General features: G+C 41.3%; 1 protein-coding gene and 1 non-coding gene across 2 annotated transcripts in view; one reads left to right on the forward strand and one right to left on the reverse strand.

Annotated features, from left to right (window-relative positions):
- The window catches only part of LOC127579365 (transmembrane protein 132C-like), a 751,467-nt gene that overhangs the window by 374,633 nt on the left and 350,710 nt on the right, over nucleotides 1–26,124 (forward strand). The gene's annotated exons all lie outside the window — the stretch shown is intronic.
- trnal-cag (transfer RNA leucine (anticodon CAG)) lies at nucleotides 1,716–1,798 on the reverse strand. Its single transcript has one exon. It is a non-coding gene; the product is annotated as a tRNA-Leu (tRNA).

A 26,124-nucleotide genomic window follows, 5' to 3' on the forward strand; every position in this document is an offset into this window, starting at 1 on the left:
ATGGTTTAACAAAAGAATATTTGGTTAATTTTATATGAAGTAACCCAGTAGCCCAGCCAGATATATTGAATGTCAATAATTGCTGGAAATGTGCGTGACATGGTCTGGTAGCTTTTCAATGCACATGTTCCTCTTCACATCGTACATCAGTCTAATCTATTTTAAGTTCTAGTGTTTGAAAGCCACCATTTTCATGTCTCCAAAAATTATACGTGTACTGTATAGGGTGACCTAAAGAATGCTGAGAAAGTCTGAACTTTTAATTTAAAAGTTAAAGACTTGCTCAGTCCTGCAGTACCAGTGGGAAATGTGCTTGGAAGAGTCAGAGGTGCTGACCGTCTGATGGCTGCTCCCTTCAAGTGTACTCCATTCTGGGAGCAACGAACACAAAATGCTGGAGGAACTCAGCAAGTCAGGCAGCATCTATGGAGGGAAATGAACAGTCGACATTTTAGTCCGAGACCCTTCGTCAGACTTGTGTCTCCGTGCTGGGAATGTGTGATCTTTCAGTAAGTTTAAACTTATACTCCAGGCCAACTTTAATGTCACCTCCCCTTCGATTCCCGTTCCTCCCCCACAGAGCAGGTGTGCTTACACCAGATGGGATGTTAAAATGTAAAATGCCTGAAATTTAAATCCATCTCAAACCCTAATCCCCCGGCCTCAACCTCGCTTTGCTTCCCCCACTTCTCCCACTTCTTCAAACCGTCGTTCCTATCTCCCCAGCATCATGCTCCCAAACCCAGATTTCCACTCGCCCCCGATCACAGTCCTGAGAACCCCACCCCCAACACCATCCACTTCCAAGGTCTCCCATCCCAAAACAAAAGTTCAGCTCGCCATTTATTGTGAGCAAGAAATAAATCCAATGTAGTCTTTAGTTTTGTACAAGCAGTGCTACATTTAGCAATTGTACATTCACAGTGAAAGTCAGGATGGCAATGCTTCAAAAAGTTCCTGCAGCTTTTCAATTTCAAAAGGCAAGATGCACCTGTACAAAACAGGTTAAGTATTGACACAAGCAAAAATACTGAAATTATGAAATATAAACAGAAAATGCAGGGAATACTCAATGGAAATGGAGTTAGTGCTTCAGCTTAATGATGTTCAATCAGAACTGGGAAATGTTAGAGGAACAAAAAGCAAGTTAATAGATGCATAGAAAGGTGGAGGGGGAGAGAGAATAAAAGGAAAGATCTGTGATAGGATGGAGACCAGGAAAGATTAATTGAGGAAAGGATTAATAGTACAAGTGAAAGAAATTAGGGACTGATGGCAGTCTGGAGGAGGTGTGTATACAGACTAATTAACTAAGAATACGAGAGGAATGTGGAATAACCACTGGAAATCGGAAATCAAAATGCACCAATGTTGATGACCTGAAATTTTTGACCTAGGTAAGATAAGATCAGATAAGATCTTTTATTAGTCACATGTACATCGAAACACACAGTGAAATGCATCTTTTGCGTAGAGTGTTCTGAGGCAGCCCGCAAGTGTCGCCACACTTCCGGCGCCAGCATAGCATGCCCACAACTTCCTAACCCGTACGTCTTTGGAATGTGGGAGGAAACCGGAGCACCCAGAGGAAACCCACACAGACACAGGGAGAATGTACAAACTCCTTACAGACAGTGGCTGGAATTGAACCCGGGTCTCTGGCGCTGTAAAGCATTACGCTAACCGCTACACTACTGTGCCTGCCAATGCTTAACTGTCAGGAATAGGATTTGAACCCACGCCTCCAGTGGAGACTGCGACCTGAACGCAGCGCCTTAGACTGCTCAGCCATCCTGACGACGACAATTACACACCAACAATTACACACCACCTCAATGTTGAGTCCATAAATCTGCAATGTAACTGGTCAGAAGATGAGCTGTTGTTCCCTGTTGGAATAGTGTAGGAAGCCGATGACAGAGATATGAGAGTTAGATGCTTAACAAGGCATCCAATACTTTAAAGCATTTGCTTGTGTCTGCTGATTATTCATTGTCTGCTGATCTCTGGTCATCAGTGGTCACCAAGTGTTGTGCCTGCATTGACTTGCTCACCTGGCACATCCAGAGAGCAACTCCCTGTGAAAAGTTTCAGGAAGATGTGGCATCCAGGAGTAGAGGTGGAGAAATGTTGATTAAGCCACCTCAACCTTTGAAAATATTGGCTCAGAAACACTTGAACCTGTCCTTCTAAACAAAATAAACCACAGCAGCGGGTAGGTCACACCTGAACTATCGGCAGTGAAACCTGGGGGGGCTAGGAAACCCAGAACTACAAACACTACGGCTCCAATGGTGCCATCTCTGACCTCTCACTGCTGGACCCAGTTGGAGAAAACAATGAGTGAGCAAGGAAATGTTGCAAGAAAAGTTACAGGTGCCAGCATCTGTCAGCTTCTTGAGTCATTCCTCAGGCCAAGGTCAGTTGAATGCACAAGAGACAATTGGACAGCAATGAATTAACATCTGTCACTTGTGACATTGCTTTCAATGTTGTATATGTTTGTTGTATTTATTGTCAGGAGGCTGTGAAGTGTATAATTGTTGGTGTGCTGCATGTTACTGATGGATCTTCAGAGCCAGCACTACCTGGCCTGATTGTGATTACTGCCCCTGCACTGCATAATGCTTGTTAAATCTGCACTTTGTGGTTAAATACTTACCTCTGGTTCCAATTGCAATATATATTGAACGGAGCTGAAACCATCATTAGGTGACTGAATTAACTGCCTTGATAATAATATGAGTTTTGATTTGTACTGTATTTCCCAATCTTCCCTTGCTATTTATTACCAGGACTGGACTTTGGTTCCCTGGTCCTTCTGGCTCCTGTGTTGAGGGAAAATTATTGGGATCTAACCTTACCTCATGCCCATCAAAGAGGGAATGCAAGGACTACGGTTATCCCATGTAGGTTAATAGCTTTGAAGAAAGTTCTACAGAAACTGTTCATCCCATATTTAGTATAAGAGTTCATTTTCTGACTAGGAAGGCTGAGCTAGCTCTCTTCCTGGCATCTCCTTCCTAACCTTTCTCTTGCTGGAGAGGGAGCAGTGTTCGGTTCTCCCAGTAGGCTGTGACATGAAGAGCTAGACATGTGGACCTAGGAATGATGCAAAGGCAGGGAGGCAACAAAGAAAGGAGGGAAACATCACGCAGTTGGTTCAAAAGTACATTGTAAGCTTGAGGAACAACACCCTATCTTCCAACAGCCTTCTAGACTGTATATTGAGTTCCAACAATTTCAGGTAATTAGCAATTCCAGCATTTTTCTGTCAGATTTCGATATACTGCTATTTCCATTTTCTGCTACTTATTTTAGATAATTATTCAAGATTTACACTTCCCCCAAACTACTTTTAGTCCCCTAATATCAATTTCCTTCACCTTCCACTATCATTCCAACTGTATTTAATCACTCCTACCTCCGCATTATCACAAACATTTCCTGTTGTTCACTCCTTCCCTCTGCAACTTGTTAAATCCTTTTGTGTGATGGTGTCCTTATAGGGAGATGCTGTTGGTTGAGGAGTGATGCAATGAGGTTACAGTTGCTGCAGAGCACCATCAGCACATAGTAGAGTTGAGGATGTGAAATTAAACCAAGTGAACGGTGGATTGGAATTGCGTTCATAAATTTGATAAACGTGGAAAGGGAAATAAATGGGCAGGCAGGCAGGAGCATCATTAAAGTGACTTCTTATTTATTTAACCTCATAAATCTTCCTGCAAAAGACAAATTTTGCAGGAATACTTTCCCCACTTGCACATTGCAGTAAAACCAGCATTGTAATAAAGGATTGGAGAATATTGCCATCTTTACTGGCCAGCATTGGACTTCATCAAGCCTGGGTACAGAAAGGAGGGCTGATAAGGAGGTCTGTAGGCCCCTCAAAGAAGGCTGAGGTTTCCCTTGCATTCATTTCAGTGGAAGACATAATGATGTAGACAAGATAAGAAAGCTGACACAAAATCGCTGTTCTGAGCAAATGCAATATGTCATTTTGTTAAATAGAAAACTTCATCTTTCAGAAGCAAATGTTCTGTGGAAAGATCAGGTTAATAATAATGGAAAAAAATGTATCTGTTGTGATGTTTTGATGGTAAAAGCAGTTGACTGTGTCCTCCACCAAAGCAACCTCCTCCAAAGAATGTAATTCACCATTCATGCTCAATGCTGGTAACTAAAGTTGAGCCTTTGTTGTAGTTGTTGCTTATTGGCACAGAGAGCTGGGTTAGATATAGCAAGGGGCTGCATGCATTTCAGCTGATCTATGTTAAGTCGTCAATGATGTTTCCAAATTTTATTGAATTCAACCCAGATTTTGAAATTGACCTTTCAGGATGATATTGGATTAAATCCCAAAATCATGAGGTTTATTTAAAATCTGCCATGCTGCACCCACAAAAATGACCTTAAAGTCTGAGCTGGTAAAATAAGCATTTGCGTGTCAGGGTTTGACATGACTGAGAATGTCCACTTGACATTGCCTTGAATTGTTGCAAATCCTGAGAATTGAGTTTCTTGTATATAATAGCTGAAGGTGGCCAGTTTGTATTGAAGCTACTGGGGTAACTTCTCCACAGAGCAAATATGTATCCTGCCCTTTATGGGGGAAATGGCGGTGGTCGGTTTGACCCATGTTCTGGTAGGCCCCAATCATTATTAATGCTTTCTCCCACTTTGGTTCCTTATATGCAAGGCAGTTAATCATGAATGATTTGGGCCACAATCCATTATGCTCCCTGCTGCAGTTAAGGAGGGAGGATTTGAGGGATCTTTGGGGAAACTCTGGAGAACCTAAGTTCTGCCCACTAAAATTAAGCCATAACCAAGGAAATGTTACTAAAATTTTGGAAAATATTTTGCACCAAACTCCTACTCCTCTGGCCCCACACTATTGGATTTGTCCTCCATGAGCCCCAGAATGTCCAGACACAGATGTTTAGTTGGCTGCCTGTAATTTTATATTGCAAGAGAGTGCACAAAGCACATGAAGCACAAAGATCATTGTACAGAGGGAGACAGAAATCACATAAGGCAAAGAATGAGACCCATGAAGGCACTTTGAAGATATGGTATTTAATGTGCACCTGTAGCACCAGACTTCAATCATCACATAAGAGGAGTAGATGTTATAAAAACATTTTTTATTGAGTGCCAGCATTAGAGGGGAGTGGGGCATAGTTGCGAATGAAGCAGTAAATGGAGCAAGTAGAGGTTTTGTAGCACAAGTGGTAGAGCATGCAGTTAGCAGTTGTATTGTGTGGGATTATGGATTGGAATTGCATACCTTGGTAAGTGTTTGATGCTGCTAGGGTCAGCTGACCTCTGCTTTTTCTGTGCTTTTAAATATATCTTGCAACCAACAAGTGACAAGATTACATCAGGCAGGTAAAGATGAATAAGCCATTCAAAAGAATCAATGCAGTAAGGAGAACAACTAAAACGCTAATTCACCTTTTCCTCAGAGACATATTTTAATCAAAAAAAAACTATTTGCACAAACTTTAATCAGTACATGATGATAGACCAGGTGGCACTTGGAAACAGGTGGCGATTTGTAAATCCCTCCTGTCAGGTGGTAAAGTGTTGGAATTGGCCACTGCTTGACATATTTGTACCAAATGTAATTTTCATATTGTTTGAAATGTTTAAATAGCTGTACATTTTTGTGTATGCCAGATGCATATCTGGAAAGAGCAAAACCCTCTCCAATGTCAGAGTTCAGAATCAGGTTTATTATCACTGTAATATATGATGTGAAATTTGCAAAGACATAAAATTACTATAAATTATGGATAAATAAATAGTGCAAAAAAAAGGAATAATGAGCTACTTCGAGTTGTCCTAGCCCACAAGGAGTGAAACGACCTGCCTCTCCTGCTCCTCACTCCTGATGGGAGATGGTGTGCTAATGCTGCCACCTTGCCTTCCATTACCCCGTTCTGCAGTGACAAATATTTCTCCTCTCATGGCAGTTTTTCTTTGCAGTTAAGCACCTATTAAGTGCTGCAGGGTGATTTTAATCCTGCCCATTGCGTCAATTTTTGCTGTCATCCTTGCACTTTATCACCTGGCAATCTCCATTAATCCCACTAATCCCACATTTTAAGATGGCTTTCCAAATGGACAAGAGGAATGCTAATATTAAATATACAAGTAGAGTTCCCATTATGTCACTGGAGGAAATCTTAATGATGGCCTGAGCAGGTTGTAAATAATCGAGTGTTTGCTAAGCAGGAAAAGGACGCGATGCCAATTTTTTTTTACATTTCTTGTGGAGCTGGGAGCAGCAGACGTGCAAAGCTAACAACAATCCCCAGCCTCAGACTACTGAGAATGGTTTGTCACTCATCTGATTACTGCCCCAAGTTACAACTAAGGTTTACTGGAAAGGGATCCATGAAATAAGTCAATTCTCTATCACCATTTTAGCAGTTAAGGAAAAGTCGTGTAAAATATAAAGCCAGAATGAAGGGTTCTTGGGTTTAATCCAGTCTGTGTACTGATTAAAGCTCGATGTTGTGGATATTTGGTGGAAACTTGGGTAGGTTTAGTTTCCTGTCTGATCTGGCTGGCATTAACTGTTCTTTTTCAGGTAAAGCTTTAGTAATTGTTATCTTTGTCATTTTTTTCTCCAAAGCTGCTGTACAAAAGAATTATGCCACAGCTCTGAAAGAGATAGATTTGATTTGAAAGTAAATGTCATTAAGAGTTACTTGCTGGTGACAAGATGATGTGAGGGGCAGGCCTTATTAAATGTTTTATCAGTGTGGAGGTATGTGTTGACAGATTAAAGCTCTCAGTGATGATATCAGACAAGCTGGAATTACTGCTGGTGAATCCCTTGAAGAGCTTGCTGTCAGGAGGAATGTTTGCCTTTGTTCTCATCCCAATTACTCTCCTGTTACTTTCAGTCTTTCTCTGCCTCCAGGCAGGCTATGATCCAGTTAGAATCGCTGAGGACCATGGAGAATAAGCACTTTTAGCTCACAGCTTAAGGACTTGGCTTATAAATGTTAGCTGCTGGAAGCATGTTACTAGATAAGCCAAACAGTCAAAAATCTTACTCCGTTTTGTTTGAACTGCAGCTTTATGATCCAAATGTTGATCTGATTGAAAGGTTCTTCTGTCTCTGTGCTGAATGTAAAATATATGTATATATAAGCTAAAAATGAAAGCTCTACCATTTATTGAAATTAAACAACATTCATGGAAACATACTGCAGGTGATCAGAGCTGAGTAATGTTAATGTTTCAGGTATAAGCTTTTAATTAGATCTCAGTTCTAATGTGGATTCATAGGATAGCAAAAGTTCCATTGTGGTTTTTACTTCCTGTTATGCTTCAATGCAGTACAAACCTATCGAAGATTTGAATGATTTCACAGCCCCTTGAAAAGCAGCAGTGTTGGGAGAGTTATCCATGTCATTCAGTTGCTCCAATATTTTAAAGTGGAACTAAAATAGCAGTGACCAAGCATTTATTGGTTATTGCTATTTTGTTATAGGAAAGATGTCATTAAGCTGGAAAGGGTGCAAAGAAGATTTATAAGAATATTGCCAGATTTTGAGGGTCTGAGTTATAGGGAGAGTTTGGGCAGGTTAGGACTTTATTTATTGGAGTGTAGGAGACTGAGGGGTGATTTTATGGAGGTGTATAAAATCAAGAGGAGCTAGGGTGAGTGCACAATATTTTCCCCAGGAATAGAGAATCAAAAACTAGAGGGCTCAGGTTTAAGATGAGAGGGGAAAGATTTAAAAGGGACCTGAGGGTCAACTTCTTTAGGCAGAGGGTAAATATATGGAATGATCTGCCAGAGGAGGTGGTTGAGGCAGGTACAATAATAACATTTAAAAGACACTTGGACAGATACATGGATAGGAAAGGTTTAGAGGGATATAGGGCAAATGCGGGCAAATGGACTACCTTAGATAGGCATCTTGGTTGGCATTAAGATATGAAATAAGAAGGATTTGGGCAGGGTGTTCCAGAAGGAGGGTTTGAAGCAGATGAATCTCTCACACCAATGGGGAAATAGAAAGTGAAAAGAAGTACAAGACATCAGAATTAAAAGCATAAATGAGTTGGGCGAGAAAATTTGAGTGAAGGAACTCACAGGGCTAGGGCAGGGTAAGGATTTGGATTGATCTGTGGCAGAGGACAGATATTTTTATATTGATGTACTGGAGAATAGGCAGTTAATGTAGATTCATTGTGAAGGAGTTCTAGATAAGTTGGAGTTTGTGGAGATATCAGCAATGGCGAAGTTATTGTTAAAACCAAGCCTGAAGCTTCCAAAGAATTTGTAAGATTTTCTTGATGACGTGGAAGTAAGTATTCTTCCTGGTAATCAGGAAGTAGAGCTATCAAATGAGTAAGTGCTGCGGTTGTGGACTGATGGGGAGACATATGCTCATTGGCAATACTGACTAGGATACCTTTAGTTTTCCCAATGTTTTATTGGCTTGATGTGGAACAGTAATTTAATACCACAGAGCCATTGTAGAAAGGAAGATCTGGATGTCATCTACAAAACATGCAAATTGGCCTGCATTTCCATCAACTTCAGTGAAAGTGAACATGCAAGGAATCAGAATCAGATTTATTATCACTGACTTAGCTGAGGTGAAATTTGTTGTATTGCGGCATCAGTGCAATGTAAAGTCAAAATTACTATACATTACAAAAATAAATAAATAGTGCAAAAAAGGGAATTAACAAAGTAGTGTTCACGGACCATTTAGAAATCTGATGGCAGAGGGGAAGAAGCTGTTTCCGCATCATTGAGTGGGGGCCTTCAGGCTCCTGTACCTCTTCACTGATGGTAGTAATGAGAAGAGGGCATGTCCCGGATGGTGAGGGTCCTTAGTGATGGTTGCTGCCTTCTTGAGGCACCGCCTCTTGAAGATGTCCTCGATGGTGGTACAACTTGCTGTTACTCTCACACGCATTTACTGTCAGAGACCAAAGATGCATCCCCTCACCCCCACCATGGAGATGTCAAGGAGTTGCCCAACATGTTTATGTGGATAGTACATAATACAAGGATGTGGGAAATGTTTACCAAAATTCATAAACGGTGTCCGTTCATAAATATGCAGTATATTTTTCTTACCAAAGCTTAAGGTTTACTGTTGCTATGGAACCATACTGCTATACATTTGGCCTGGCCTTGGCTTTGTTCAGTTAAGCTGCCCGTATTAATATTAGTCTTTTTGCATTAATGTCATTTCTGATTTTCAGTAATTCCAAATCGAGAAATTGCTGTCCGTGATAATAGGCTTAACAGGGTTAATGACTGCTAAAATAATACCTAAGGGTTGTTACAGGAACATGTGAAACATTTGTAGCTGATATCACAGTCATTTCTGGCTTTTATCAAGTCTCTCAAACTGGGTTATCTGGAGGCTTTTCTTTTGTAACTTTTCCTTTCCATCCAAGAATAACACAAATGATTCCTTTCTGTGACTAAACAGTCTGCTTTGAGTCTCTGTGATGGACATGCTGAAACAGAACATAGAAGAAAGCATGACCTAAAGCCATTTGATTTTTTATTAAAGTCACAAAGCTCATTTATTGTTTGCATTAGCAAAATACTACTATCATTTAAGTCAGGATATTGCCCTTTTTAAGGGTTAACATTGATCAGGTCAAAGAGAACCTTGCAAGAGAAAAATGACTTGATCTTCCCAGTCAGTGCATAGACTGAGGGGGTAATTACAGTCTACAGTGAAAATAAATCCCTCCATGGTGAAGATTTTTCCCAGCACTTTATCTTCTGCTTGATAGTGACAGGCTAACATTAATCCTCTCAACTATCACTGGTGAAATGCCATTTTTGGAAGCATTTGAAAAGATGCTGCCAAATTATTTAACAAAAAAATCCTCTCAACAACTTTTAATCAATTTTTAAATTAGATTTTCCATCATATTGTCACCGTCCTTGTTCCATTGCAGGTAATTTAGCGGCTGAAATTATCTTGTTGATATCTTCAAAGACCACAGAAGCATTGCGTGAAAAGCATCAAGTGGTAGGAAGTGTATTTCTGAACAGCATAATGGTCTTGTCAAGCATTGTGATTTTACACAGAAATAGAGCACATTCAATTGACACATGGTAGAAGATATGCAATAAAGAATAGTGATATAAATGACCAGCTTCATTGTAGCAGAATGTCCATTTCAGATGTGCACGAGGAGAACATACTACAATATTTTTGATCTGAAAAACTGATGTGAAGAATAATGTTTTGTTTATTGGAGGTCACTTCTGAGTGTATCTGTGACTGAGGTATTTTGTCACTTGGGAAGATTACAGCATGAGGTTATATATATATATAGTTTGATCTTATTGGACTATGATGTTTCTCATTCTAAGCCCACTTTCAGATGTGTTCTGTGCAAACCAAACTTTAAAAAGAATGCAGTAAGTATAAGGACAGAAGGCTGCTGCATTCCTGCCTATTTCCTTGTTGAGTATCGAGTCGTCTTCTAATTCTATGTCCTGTCCAAATCCTGAGTGTCTATCCTCATCTCTCTTCTGGGTCTTCAGCCTCTCCATTTGTCCACATGGGTGTTGGTGGAGGAAATGACTAACTGATACAGTACCTGATTAGTTTTGCAATCGACTTGTGTAGTGGCTTCATAAACATGCTCACATTTAAATTTAGCATCTATTTTGTTTGTTTGAATATTAGAATCAAAATGGTCTGAACCCCACCCCCCCATTCACCAGTGAAGTGTTAAGTTTATACTTATGAGTTCTTTTGTGGATGCCACTGGCAAGACCAGCATTTTGTTGTCCATCTCTTATTTGACCCTGGCATGTTGAACGTTCTCGGGGTACAGTTAGGAGTCACGCATATTGGAGGGTTTTAAGTCACACATAGCCAAAGGACATCAGTCAAGCAGATGAGTTTTTATGGCAATCTGGTAGTTTCATGTCTTATTATGCTTTCTGTGAAGTAATTGAATAGTGAAATATGGCCAATGCTTATTATGTCTACTGTCTGTCAGAATTCTTCAACCTGATTGGCTACTTAGTCTGCTCAATAATGTCCCTGTTCCTGGGTGCTTCCAGTCCTCTAAAGATGGCACATTAGAATAGGTGAAATCAGCCCCAGAGAACCTACTGATACCTCCTGGCAAACTATCCTTGGGCCATCTCATTTCTGCTGACCACATAACCTAGGTAGATGTTAAAAAGATTGTTTGCAGCTACGTTACTGAAAAGGGAATCATTGGCTGGAAATTAGGGCCATTAGATCCTATTTTTCATTTTCAAATTGCAAATTTCCATATGATATAATACCCTTTGAAGGGAGAAATTCTGTGCATGGTCCATCCTAGTGCGACTGATGTTTTTCTCAGCATCAGACACACGCCTAATGATGTTACAAATCACATACTGCACATTTCCTCCCTTTACTCAACATAAATTGAAGCTTTGTTGAACAGTTTGGATGGTTTTCCTTGGAGCAGAGGAGGCTGAGGGAGGACCCGATAGAAACATACAAAATTATGGAGGGCACAGCTGGGGTGGAGAGGAGGAAGTTTTTCTCCATAGTAGAGATAACTAAAACAAGAGAGGCATAGGTTTAGGGTAAGGAATATGATGTTTAGAGGGGAATCTGAGGAGGAACTTTTACAGCTAGAGGGTGGCTAGAACATGGAAAGTACTGTCTAATGTGGTGGAGGCAGGTACTCTCAAAACCTTTAAGAAGATGGTCACTTGAATCACCAACACATAGAAAGCTATGGACCCAGTACTGGTAAATGGGTTTAGTACAGGTAGGTACTTAATGATCATGGTGGGATGAAGGACCTGGTTTAATGCTGTGTGGCTCTGTGATTTGAGTTAAAAAATACAACAAGGAGCTTGTTGTACTGAGGTCAGTAATGAGAAAGGACCTCCAATCTTATATCACTGTCTTGTACATAGCAGCTGCCAGCCTCAGTTTCAGTGTTCAGATCATTTGAAGCCTCTTCAAATGTTGTTCTGTCACTGACTGCAGCTACTTCATACCGAGCATTCCAAGATGCACACCGACTGATTGTCCTGCATCACCCAGTGATGCGGAGCCATTCGCAGTACTGGGCAGACAATTGTGTGGGGTGGTGGTGAATCCCACACACTCAGGTGATCGCCACGTTTCCCACACCACCCCCCTCCCCCACCACATTTTCCCTCATCTTCATGGCAGCTTTTCATGCCACTATTTTGTGGCTGCTGTGGGGAGAGATCCTTGAGGCTTCTCGTGATCAGCGCAGGAAAACAGGGAGGTAGGAGCTTCACATGTAGCTCCCATCAGGAACTACACAGCTCCAATTTGAGTGTGCGATTCTTGGGGCAAGCCACCATTGTACTGTTTTTATCGTGATGTTGAACTATTTCATAACTTCTCCAGTGGGCGATAGTACTACACACAGCACATCTTTGGAAAATCAAAGCAAAGAGTGAATCCAATTTCTTGCCATGAGTCTTTTGGTTTAGTAATTTCTGCCAAACCCTCTGGAGTTAAATTGACTTTTGTCACACTGGCCACTATTCTGAAAGCCTTTAATTTTTTTCTTCAGTGTGACGTATCTAACTCGAGCTGAAAGTTTGATTTTATATGTCATTCACTTTAGTCTCTCAGAACTTGCTGTGTCTTTCCAACATTCCATTCCTGTTTAATTGATTTTGAAGATCTTTGGAATTTCCTAAAGTGATGAAAGGCAAATACATGTCTTCTTTTTCTCACCTGCACTGAACAGGGCTCATTAATTTGCTCTTATGAGATTGATAGCAGTGCTGGACTGATCTAAAGGCACCCAAGTTTTATTAATATTAGTGTATTCCATTTTAGAATATTATCAGTACAAATCTGCCTTATTTGCTGTGATTTGGTTTATACGGATATGTTTGAAATGCAATGAAGCACTTACCCAGAGAGTGCCCAAGGAGAATATAAATAAATCAGCAGATTCTTTGTGGTGAAACATATAAAATCCCAGTAATGCTCCTTTCACTTTAAGTTAGGAGATATTTCTGGTACAAAATACAGAGCAGAGTGATGGAAATCATTTCATATTTTATTTATGGAATATAACTTGGTACAGTCATCAAACAGAATCTTTTCCTGTGTTTCTGGATGTACGTTAAGGAAAATAATAAACAGTCCTGAGCATCATTAATCAGGAGTATAACATTTTAACCCATTCATTACCGGTAAAAAGCTGAGCTGGCAATGCAGACCAGTGGCTAAACATTCAAAGCATTGTACTTCTGTGCTAATTGCTCAATGTTACATTCAAATAATATGTATTATATACAATCGCAAAGCTGCAGAATGACATTTACTTAAAAACATTGAGCTTTTCTGAGATCACAGACTTGCATTTGTTAGCTCATTTTTCAGGATTTACTGTTAGGTGAATCAGTTTCAGAACGGGATCAAATCTTAGAACATCCATGTGGTGTGAATTATGTTGATTGGCTCAAATTTTCCAAGAGTGAGCTCAGCATAAAAAGACTTCATTACTTGAAGTCTATGAGGTTATCTCTGAGAGTTCATGGTCTCTGTTGGGCTTTTGTTTCAATTGCAGTGGAGCTGGAGAAGATACAGTGAAGCAGCTCCCTGCTTTGGAGGGCTAATTTTAGAGAAGAAGGAAACCCTTGGAAACAACTGTTGCTGAAGCACACAGTGTGAGGTAAACATCATGTAAGGGGGTGGTTCAATCACCAGGCAGGAGCTCCCCCTTCAGTAGCTTGCCAGCCTTGAAAAAGAGCCTCTTACCTGAGAGAGTTTTTCAATGACGTATGTGAAGAAAGGACAACAACAGTAGAGTTTCAGCTGTGGTGATGGGAGAAAGGGAGGCACTGAAGTGGCCTGGTAGTTGGTAGTAAGTGGCAAGCTCCTTTTCCTAACTCCAGCACACCAAAGACATCCAGGGCACTGTGTAAGCATTCAGAGTAATAATTCAACTATTCTAATGAGGGGCCTCTGCTTGCTGTCTGAGTCTTTTGTGAAATTGGGTGGCTCTAGTGCTTCCCCCTAGCTGCACAATAAATCCAAGCATTCTTCTTTATTTCAGATATCCACCAATTGTTGTGCTCTGTATCTCACAGTTCCAGCATGGTTTATTGTGTTTCTCTTTCCTCTGTTTATACCTACTCCAGACAGATTATCTGCCATTAGCAGGCTGTCTTCATCGTCTCTCTGTCAACACCAATCTGCTTCATCCATTTCCTCTTGATCTCGATCTTATCACAGACATTCCCTTTGGTCTCTCTGTAACTCTGTTTCTGCACAGATGCTGCCTGACCTGCTGAGTATTTTCATTTTTCCAATTTCAGATTTTCAGCATCTGCAATTTTTTTCTTTGCCTTGAGGCACTTGATCAGCTCTGAGAAACTGTGATGCCAAGGGGAGTCAAGCAGTACTCCTTATGGGGCTCACTCTGTCAGTCTGAAGTAATTAATGAAATAAAAAAAAGCAGATGCTTAAAATCTGAAATAAAGACAGAAAGTGCTGGAAGCACTCAGCAGGTTTGACAGCATCTGTGGAAACAGAAAATGAGTTGATATTTCACATTGATGATTCCTCAAGGAGGTTTTAAAAAAGAGAAAAACAAGTTAGTGTTAAGTGGCTGAGAAGGTGGAGGAAAAATGGATCGGACAAGGCGATTATTCCCGTATACATCAAGGCCAGATTTGCTGAGGGGGTAAATTGTAGAGGTCGAATGGTTCAATGAAAATGAACAAAAACTGTGAAATTAGTGTAGTTAGAGACTGAAAGTATGAATTATTGATGTTAAAGTTGCAAATGCCATGCTGTAGGACATGCCCAGCAGGTCAGGCTTTGCTAAAGGAAGCAAAAAACTGAACCAATATCATGGTTGCGATATGGTAAGAAGATGTGGTGCTGTTCCTTTACATTGGGCCTTGTTAAAATGCTGCTGGAGGCCACTGGCAGATAAGTCAAAGTGGAAGTGGGTTGGGAACTAAAATGGCAGACGAGTCATTCCTTAAAGCACTTGTGCAATCTGTGTTTGGTTTCATGCAGAGGAGACCACTTTGTGAACACCAGATGCAGTATACTAGACTGGAAGAAGTGCAGATGAATCGCTGCTTTACTTGGAAGGCTGTCTGAGTCCTGGGTAGGGGAAAAGGGAAGGGGTAAAAGGAAAGGTCTTGCTTCTCCTGCAGTTGCATGGAAGGTGCTGTAGGGAGCTGAGGGGTAGCCGGAGATGGAAGAGCTAACCAGGGACTCGTGAAGGGAACAGTCCCTTCAAAATGCTAAAAGCAGAAAGGAAGGGAAGATGTATTTGCTGGTGGAATTTTGTCGACCGAATGACCTTTATAATTTAACCTCATGGAAACTATAGCCTTGCCCTCTGACATATACTCCCTTTGTCCTGTCCAACCCTTCTCCACCTCCTCTGCAACTTAAAACTAACTTGTTTTCTTTCTTTCCCAGTACTGACAAAGGGTCATCGGCCTGAAATGTTAACTCCGCTTCTTCTTCCACAGATGCTGCCTGACCTGCTGACTGTTTCCAACATTCACCATTGGAATTAGTTGTGGATCTGTTCTCTCTGGCTGTTGATTGCTTTTGGCCATTTTTTGGGCTACTTCCTAACTTCCACAGGTGATTTCCATCCATTGAGTCAATGTTTTGCTGGTGCTTCTGGTTGCTTTGGGGAGACATGTAGATTAGCATTTGGAGTGACGGTACATGATAATGATGTTCTCAACTCACTGGAGCTGACGCTTGTGTGCAGAGCTGTGGTTTGATGCGGAAGTGTTCATCATCAAGATGATTTACTGTTCTTTATCTTCCCTTCCACTTTGCGCCACACAGCCCTCCCCCATCCCTTCCTGGCTGGCATCCATAGTGTCCTAAGCTGGTTCAGACCATAAGTACAACCCTTGTTGCAGCTTGGTCAGCCAACTGTCATGCAACCCGATGGCATGAACATTGAATTCTCCAGTTTCAGGTAACCTGTTCCCTCTCTATCCCTTTCTCTCCCCTTCTGATCTACCCAGGCCCTCTCACTCCCAGGCCCTCTCACTCCCCCCACCCCCAGCTGCCTATATCCCAGTTTCTTTCCCCTCCCCCACCTACTCCATCTAGTCATCACCCATTGGCTCCCCTTCCCCAAGTGTTCCCACCTGCCCACCTCACCTCCCTTACTTGCTTCCTCTTCACCTTCATTTATTATCAGATCCCATCACCGGCAGCGCTTTGTCGCCTCCACCTATCACCCCCCCCCCAGCCTCTGTCGCTATCTCCACACTTCCCTCCCCCACCTGACTCCATCTGCCAATCACCAAGATCCACCTATCATTCCCCAGCCCTCCACCCCGTCCCCCACCACCTCCTTATACTGGCTATCTCCCTTCCGCTCTTTGTCCAGATGAAGGGCCTGGACCCGAAACATCGACTGTCCATTCCCCTCCACAGATGCTGCCTGACCTGCTGAGTTCCTCCGACAGTTTGTTTTCTGCTGTGAGGCACTCTATCTGCTTCATGGCCAGCTGGTTTCTTTCCCTCCCACAGAATGAAAAGAGGACTTTCTCCTTTCCCTCTGCTGCAGCAAGCACTGCCGAGGCTGGCCAATGTGCCACGTCAGGCAGAGGGCAAATGTCAGACAAGACTGGAATTCAGAATGGGGTTTCTTTGTTACATCTGACAGTCTGCAGCAAGGCAGCTGCATGGCTTCACTCCCATGACACAGCCTTCACATTGTGGAGAATCGAGCAAAAAGGAAGCTGTAATATTGCACGCTTGTTCATTATAACTCACAATTTAAAGTAAGCACATGAAACATTACCTTAAAAAAATAACTAAGCTATTCTAAACTTAATTCACTGCAACTGGAAAGAAATTCAACAACAAGCAAATGTAATTGCTTTATTATTTATGAAATGGAATATACTTCAATGTATAAAATGTTATTGAAGTATAATGAATTTCAAGTAAAATATAGTGATTGAGGAACTGGTGGCCTTTTATTGTGTTTAATACAATGGGCTCTATATCATGTAAAGATGACTTAGTTTTATTTACAGTGTTTATTTTGAAAGGATTCATAACTGGATAATCATAGGAAAGGTCTCTCTGAGACTTGGGCATCACTCAACACAGTGGCTGAGTGAACAGACTTAACGAAACTTAATCGAGAAACTGTTTCAACAATAAACCTGTATAGGTGAAGATAGTGGCCCAGAACCTCCTGGCAATGTGTGTCTCTGGAATGGTACAGCAAAGCTCTGTATTTGCTTTGCTCCAGAGAAATTCCAGGAAACTAATGCCTTGAGAATTACTCCATAGCTCATACTGCACCATTAATTATGCCTTTCTGCCAATACTTCACTGAAACCATGCCAAATTGTTAATTACAGTCCCACCCCCAGTATTCAAGTCAATGGCAATAGGATGTTTCCTGTATTTACAAATTCTCTCACAGTAGACACTTAAACTGCAGACGAACTGCACATTCATGAGCTCAAAAAAACTAATTAGAATAAAATTATATTTCTGGTCTTGCTTGACATTTTTAAATTCTGTGACAGAAGCTTTCTGTATCATTATGTGTTAAACTTAGTTTATAATTTGTGCACAGTGCAGGGTGTGGAAGTGCCTGCACATAACAGTGATGAAAGCATCTCTGGGGAAAAGTTTGCTTTGGCTTTCTTGTGAATGATTGTGAATGTGCAGTGTGTTCACAGCAGATGGAAAAACCTGGAGGCCTGAGGCTTGCTCAAATTTCAGCCTCAGGACATGTTTGAATAATTCTGATAAGCTGCAGGCAACTTGACAGATTCATCCTCTGGGCCAGTTTTGTCCAGTTGAGATGAGCCACAGCTCTCTTGTATATCCTGGTTGGAGGAAGGTGAATGTGAGAGAGGTGAACAGAGGCTGGTAGCAATTCAAGGAAGTTTAGAGTTTTCAGAACAAACACTGATTTTCAATTTAGATTAACTGGTTTTTACAAGTGTATTTTACACAACTTATATATAAGTAGTCTCTCACGGTGGTTGAGTGACTCTGAGTTAATGTGTGACTACTTTACCTTTTGTACTTCAATTTGAGTGCAGCCCAATTTGTAAGGATTGAAAAGCTCTTGTGAGCATTCAGTACTCTGAGCCTATCCAACCATTTAGTTGATTCGTATCCCAACTACATTGACTTGGCTTGGCTCCAGAATCCACTTAAGGCTTCTCCTATTGATCATAAAGGTTTTGCATGGAAGCTATGTTAATGAAAATTACGCTGCTTCCTGTGTGTGCCTAACTTGAAGCGAATTAGCATAAATTAGCAAGCACGTGCAAAGAGATCTCAAAGAAGAGTGCAAGGAATGGGAAATAGGAATATCCACACTGGTGGTGTTGTGGGATATTCCTTAATTACACTTACTGGGTTGAGAGGCAGGAGCTGCAATCTTTATCTAAGTCAAGTTAAATGTGGAAATTTGCTGAAGGCAGACATGAAAAATATTTTATTTCTTAACAATGTCATCTATTTAACTTGTTTAGGATCATTTCAGAGGATTGTAGTTTTGGTATGGTTTGGAAGTGAGCAACAATCTAATTACATTACATTCTTAAGTCAGTTGTAATTATCCAAAATACATCATCAATAATGCCATAAAGGTGTTCAGTAGGTTTAATGCCACACCTCTTGGGATAGCAGTAAATGTTATTACAAGGCAATGTTCTGTCAGTGTTTCTTCTTTTACTATTATTAGGATTTTTGTTTAAATACTGAGTGCTGATGACAACAATGAATCTCTCAGGCATGAGGAAATTAAATTTATATTAGTAGGTGTGTCCTTTAATTAAAAGACCATGAGACATGATTGCTTTTTACCAAAGCATATTATTTCAATCTATTACACTGTTGTCAAAAAAGAAAAGCACTTGTTTTCTGCAACTGTTGTGTCCACAGAGAATCCTGAAGTGTTTCATTGGCAGTGGATTACTCTTGACATTGTGGAGTATACTATAGTTGGCAGCTAATTTTACACTCAAGAAGTTGCTGCAAACAGCAATGAAACAAATTATCTTTTTATTTCTATTTGAAGGGTAAATGTTGCTGTAGAACTTCCCAGCTCTTCTTTGAATTGTGCCATGAGGTCTTCTATGGCCAGCTGAATATGGAAGAGGGATCCAAGTTCCAAGTCTGACCATCCAGCTGGCGTATCAACCTAGATTATTCAAGTCAGTTTCCTCAATTAAGATTAAGATTCAAAAGAAATAGTACATGTATTGGATTTTATTGAAACTTGTGTGTGCAATGTAGGGTCTTGTTTTGGAGTATTGTGGTTGATGACTGAGAGAATTGCTAAAGTTGAGCTGAATGTACCATTGCAGAACCTGTGATGCTGAAAGCCACATTGGTGGCCTTTGATAGTAATTGGAGTTGATTAACCACTGCCCTGTTTGCATACAGATGGTGGGCTGTGAGGTACACCAGGAATTCAATCCCAGGTCTTTGAGGTTCTTTGCCCATCCAGCTATCTTCAGGTATCTCAGTGGGTTTCAACACATGGTGGCTGTTCTAACTGTAGTTTTCAACTAATCTTACAGCCAGTTGAGTGTTGGTGCTCAATATGGTGAGGTGTGGGGCATGGGGCGAAGATCTGCTCTTTCTCTAGCTGCAGCCCACCCACATTCAATAAAATTACTGATTTCATTGCACTGATTCCCATTGTACTTTTGCCACTAGAAAAGGGCTTGCTGGGGTGAGAGGATATCAACAGGAATGTTACATCATGGTTCTCCCATGTATCCTGACCACATATTGACAGAGATGGCCAACAGCTTAAGGAATGTGAGGGAGAGACAAAAGCCCAGAAATTAAACTGTGTGTGAAAACCTGCATTAGTTGAAGTGTGCAAGAGATGGGGAGATGGGGGTTCCAGACAGATGGTTGCTGTGCTATGGAGGATTTTCATGTGAGTGCTGTCGACAAAGACTCAAGAGATCAAGCCTCACTAACTGTGATCTTCATTTCCATTAGAGTACACTTAGTGACCATGGCTTTAGTCTCCTTTTTTTTAAACAAGTAAAGGGCTTCATTTCTAAAAAATTCTTGCAAACTCCAAAATTGCTTCAGGTTCAAACTTCTGCATAGCTGAGTCCAGCTAACGTGTCAACAAAATGGTGGGTGGTTGATGCTCCCTTTAAGTAACACTGTTGCTGGGCATGTTCCTGCCATCTTGCACCATCCTATGCATAGCCCACACTGCTTGTTAATGGCAAGAGCATGAAACAGTTTGATAGGAAAGGAGTCAAATATGATTTGCATCCCACTTGATGGTGCTTCAGACATGCATAGAAAGAAATTATCATCTCACTATGCAGGGGCAACACAGTGGTACAGCTGGTACAACTGTTACCTCACAGCTCCAGCTACCCGGATTCAATCCTGACCTTGGGGGCTGTCTCTGTGGAGTTTGCTCGTTCCCCCTGTGACCGCGTGGGTTTCCTCCAGCTCCTTTGGTTTCCTCCCTCATCCCAAAGAGGTGCAAGTTGGTAAGTTAATTTGCGACTCTAAATTGCCCCTTGTGCACAGAGGAGTAATAGAATCTGGGGGGGTTGATAGGAACAGACAGAGAAGAAAGTCGGATTGTGTAGGATTAGTGTAAGTGGGTGCTTGATGGTTGGAGTGGATGGGTGGGCCAAAGGGCCTGTCTCCATGTTGTATGACTCTATCAGGAGGTTTGATGTAAACTACCAATCATGATTTGTGATCAACTTGACTCAACATATCAGTACTACTGGGTGTAAATAAGTGCCACACAATTGAGTTTCTAGGTTATGGAATTTTTGGTCCAGTATAACAGTGCTGATAGTTACAAATTTTCTAGCAACTGTGACTCACCGAAAATGTTTGAAGAGCCTCCAGAGAAAGGGACAGGAATAAATAAGCCTCCTGATGGCCTTTGTTCTTCATTAGCTCAATTGATGGGACTTCATATCAACCTCTTCAGAAGCACACATTGTGGCAAGTCTGAAATATGTTTTTTTTAAAGAAAAACAAAAGGAAAGCTTCACATCCCACATTCAATTCCACCTCAACCAACTCCCACACCACCTTCACATTGTCTTGAGTCCTCCCACCATGGTCTCCCTTTTAGAGAGCAAGGTGAAAAATTAATTTAATAATTCAAACATTTCCTGGCTCTCAATCATTCTTCTCCTTTAGAGAACCGACTTGAACTTTAATTTTTCTCCTCTCTGCCAAAGAACTTGAATGGTTTGCTTTTATTTACCCAATGGCTTTCATCCATTTTTTTTTCCTGCTTTACTGACACCCTCCCTCCTTTCCAATTTTAAAATCCAAATACCTTCACCTTTGGTTCATGTGTCTGTTGCTTAGTTCCGTGCAAAAATCCATGTGTTATGGTGCTACCAGTTTACCACATTTTTCTTAGTTCCCTTCAGAATAGGTTCTGGGTTTCCAAGTTTAAATAAAGATCACTTTCTCTTTTGTGTTTAGGGTGTTTTTACTGGAGTAATTTCCCCTGAACTGAGTACCTTACTGGGCCATTTCAGAGGACAGTGCAGGGTTTGGAGTCACATGTAAGGCAAACTGGGGGCTTTTATGGGGGGCTTGGATGGGCACATGAATGAGAGGAAAATAGAGGGATATGGGCATTCTGTAGGTAGGAGGGATTAGCTATGTCGGCACAACATGGTGGGCCGAAGGGCCTGTACTGTGCTGTTCTATGTTCTGTGTTCTAAACTGGATTTGGAGTCACATATACTGTTTATGCTAGGAACATGATTTAATAAAGTCATTCTAGTCTTCTCCAAGCAGCACAATAGATAGTGATCTTGTTCCTAATAAACACAAAAATAATCTAATACAAAAGAACATTCTTTAAATGTTGGACATCTCATAGAAAATCAAATCACACTGGAAATATTCAGCTTAATGTTTCAGGTTGAGCACTTCACATCAGAACAAGAAAATGCTAGAGATGTAATAGGTTTTGAGCAAATGAGGCAGGGAGGGAGGTAATGGAGGGCAAGGGCCAGTGGAGAGGGAGGGAGCAGGGAGAGCTTAGAAGGGAAGATGTGTGATGGGTGGAGGGCCAGAGAGCTTAAATGACAAAAGGGACACAGTGCAAGAAGCTGAAAAAAGTGTGTTATCAAAAGGTACTGTTTCTTTATCTGTGCTGAGTGTCAATGGAACAGTGCAGGAGGCAAAGGGCAGAGAGGTCTGAATGAGAATCAAGCAAAGAATTAAAATTAGAAGATTACCTTTAGAAGATTCAGTAGCGCTGTTCCACAGAGTGGTTAACCCAATCTGTATTTGCTGTCTCTGGTTTAGTGAAGAGTGCGTCATGTCCTGCCAATACCAAATATTACATTGAAACATTACAACTTAAATTGTTTCATCTGAAAGAAATGTCTGAAATGCTGGGAAGGGAGGAGTTGTATGTCCAGGTGTTGTGTGTCCAATGCTTTAAGATATTATGGACATGGAGGAGGCTGTTGGAACCTCAGACCAGAATATCCCCAAAGATATGTGAAGGTGAAGGTGGGTGGGAGGGCTGGTCAGTGATATTACAGTGGGCACAGTGAAAATAGCAGAGTCTAGTTGGATAGATGCTGAGGATAAAGGAGCTCCTATTGTAGTTTTAGGAGTAAGGAGAAAGGTGAATGGAATAGTGTCCTCACAAGAGGCAATGTGGAAGAAAGTGTAATCTGTGACTTCCTTAGTGAAAGATGTTTAGCTGGGGCCAAATTTGTTAGGTACATCGAAGAGGGGTTCTTGAAACAGTATGTTGATAGTCCCACTGGAGGAAAGGCCATACTAGACCTTGTATTAGGAAACAAGCCTGCGCAGGTGATTGGGGTTTCAGTGGGAGAGCATTTTGGGAACAGTGATCACAACTCCTTCAGTTTTAAGATAGTTATGAATAAGGATAAGTATGGACCTCAGGGCGAAAGTGCCAAACTGGGAAAAGGCAAATTACAACATTATTGGGCAGGAGCTAAGGAGAATAGATTGGAAACAGCTGTTTTTGGGCAAGTCCACATCTGGCATATTTAAAGGCCAGCTGATCAGAATTCAGGGCCGGCATGTTCCAGTAAAGAGGAAAGATGACGATGGCAAAGTTCTGGAATCTTGGATGACGAGGTGTTGTAAATTTAGTCAGAAAGGAAAAGGAACCATAGATAAAGTTTAGGAAGCTGAAATCAGACAGGGCCCTTAAGGAATATAAAGAAAGGAAGAAAGAAATCAATAAGGGAATTAGGAGGGCCAAATAAGCCATGACATGTTCTTGGCAAGTAGGATTAAAGAAAATCAAAAGGCTTTTTAAACATACATTTAAAAACAGAGGGTAGCTAAGGAGAGAGTAGGACCACTCAAGGACAAAGGAGGGAATTTATGTCTGGACCAGAGGATGTGGGCGATGTACTGAATGAGTACTTTGCATCAGTATTCACCAAGGTGAAGGACATGGGGGATAGTGAGATCAATGTGGGGTATGCCAATAATTAGGGCATGTTGAGATCAAGGAGGATCTATTGAAGAACATTAAGGTGGATAAGTCCCCAGGGTCTGATGGGATCTATCCCAGGTTATTGAAAGAGGCAAGAGAGGATATTGCTGTGGCCTCGACAAGATCTTTGTATCCTCTCTAGCCACAGGCGAGGTCGCAGAGGACTGGAGAGTAGCCAAAGTTGTTCCTTTGTTTAAGAAGGGCAATAGGGATAATCCAGGAAATTATAGGCTGATGAGCCTCACATCAGTGGTAGGAAAGCTATCGGAGATGATTCTTGGGTTCAGGATTTATTCATATTTGGAAAAGCATGAACTAAATAGCGACAGCATGGTTTTGTGTAGGGTCAGATCATGCCTTACAAAGTTAAGTATTAGCTATAAGAAGAGGTTGGACAAACTTGGATTGTTTTCTCTGGAGCGTTGTAGGCTGAGGCGAGACCTGTCAGAGGTTCATAAAGTTATGAGAGGCATAGACAGGGTAGACAGTCAGAGTCTTTTACCCAGGACAGACATATCAAATACTGGAGGACATAGCTTTAAGGTGAGAGGGGGAAAGTTTAAAGGACATGTGCGGGATATGTTTTTTTACACAGAGAGCAATTAGACAGGCACATGAACATCAGGGAATGGAGGGATATGGATCACGTGCAGGCAGATAGGTTTAGTTTAATTTGAACAGAGTAATTCCAGTGCATCTAGTTCCTTGATGAGTTATTTATAAAAAATGAAAGAATTGTCTGTCTGTTAACATGCAGCAGTTACTTTTAAAATAGGTTAGCGCTTGGGATGACTGGACGAAATTTACTGAGGATCTTGGGGTTCATATTCACAGTTCACTGAAAGTTGCCTCACAGGTGGATAGAGCAGTTAAGAAGGCCTATGGGATGTTAGCTTTCATAAGTCGTGGGATTGAGTTTAAGAGCCACGAAGTGATGATGCAGTTTTACAAAACTCTAGTTAGACCACACTTGGAGTACCGTGTTCAGTTCTGGTCGCCGCATTATAGGAAGGATGTGGAGGCGTTGGAGAGGGTGCAGAGGAGACTTACCAGGATGCTGCCTGGATTAGAGCGTATGGAATATGAGGAAAGGCTTAAGGTGCTAGGGCTTTATTCACTGGAAAGGAGGAGGATGAGAGGAGACATGATGGAGGTATATAAAATATTGAGAGGAATAGATAAAGTAGACAGTCAGCGCCTCCTTCCCAGGGCACCAATGACCAAGACGAGAAGGCATGGCTTTAAGGTTATGGGTAGGAGGTTCAGGGGAGATGTCAGGGGGAAGTTTTTCACCCAGAGAGTGGTTGGTGCATGGGATGCACTGCCTGGGGTGGTGGTGGAGGCAGGTACATTGGACAGGTTCAAGAGTTTGTTGGATAGGCAAATGGAGGAATGTGAGATAGAGGGATATGCGGGAGGAAAGGGTTAGATAGTGTGAGGGTGGTTTGCTGGACGGCACAACATGGTGGGCCGAAGGGCCTGTTTTGTGCTGTATGGTTCTATGGTTCTATGGATAGAAGTGCCTTCATGAATACTCAGGGGAGTCTAGGTAGTTACTTACTATTAATTGGTGAGCAGTCCTCACATTGTGATCTGTGACTTTACTGTGGGCTAGTTTTGAAAAGCATTTTTAAGTTCCTCTGGATCATCTTCAAACCTGAGACCTGAGTCAGAAGTGGAGTTTCCAGCCCTTCTGTGAATTTATGTGGTTTTCATATTAATCAGTTTGCTGACAGTCCTACTTAAGTTAGCTGAAATATGCATGAACTCTGGTTTGTTGAGGACGATACACTGGTAATCGTCCCTTGTTTCTGTTAAGAAAATGCTGCACTTGTATGTCAAATGCGTTTCCATAACTTGTGAGGTATTCCTTGTAGATTAAAGTGAGCAACTGAACCTTTGTAGCTGTCAAAACGAATATCCAAATACTGAAGTGTATCTTTATTACAGCACCAAATTCAAAGCTGGAATAAATAATTCTGAATATCCTTTTCTGTGTTTTATACAGAGTGTCAACTGATAGGGAAAACACTATTTAAGGTTGATGGGTTGCTACTACCTTAGCAGATTGTGTTACATGGTTACATCATTGTTGTATCATATGCAGATGCTGGAAATGCCAGAAATAATCAGCAGGTCGGGCAGCATCTCTGGAGAAAGAAACAGAATTGATGATTCAAGTCAATGATCCTGCAAGAGAACTGTCCTGATGAAGGGTGGTTGACCTGAAATATTGATTCTGTTTCTCTCACCACAGATACTGCCCAACCTGCTGAGTATTTCTGGCATAAAAATTCTGTTGACTTGGTATCCCGTCTCCAAGTGAGTGAATGAATGACAGTGAGACTCAACACTTCAGAAAAGCCTCCACACTGAATAAGAAGGATCCTCCATTAAATAGTCATTGATATGTAATGATGGAGAATAGAATTGTGATTCTCTAAAAGGATTAACCATGTTAAGCAGGTTGCAAAGCTTTGGACATGTGCCTCAGAGAATAAAGGGGTTTCCTCCTGAAGACAGCAGGATCATATGAATATGTAGCTGCAAAGACAGGGAACACTTTTGTGTGAACTAAAACTCACTTCTTTGTGCAGTGCAACTGAATCT

The sequence above is a fragment of the Pristis pectinata genome, chromosome 17 (assembly GCF_009764475.1).
Source record: "Pristis pectinata isolate sPriPec2 chromosome 17, sPriPec2.1.pri, whole genome shotgun sequence".
Lineage (NCBI taxonomy): Eukaryota > Metazoa > Chordata > Chondrichthyes > Rhinopristiformes > Pristidae > Pristis > Pristis pectinata.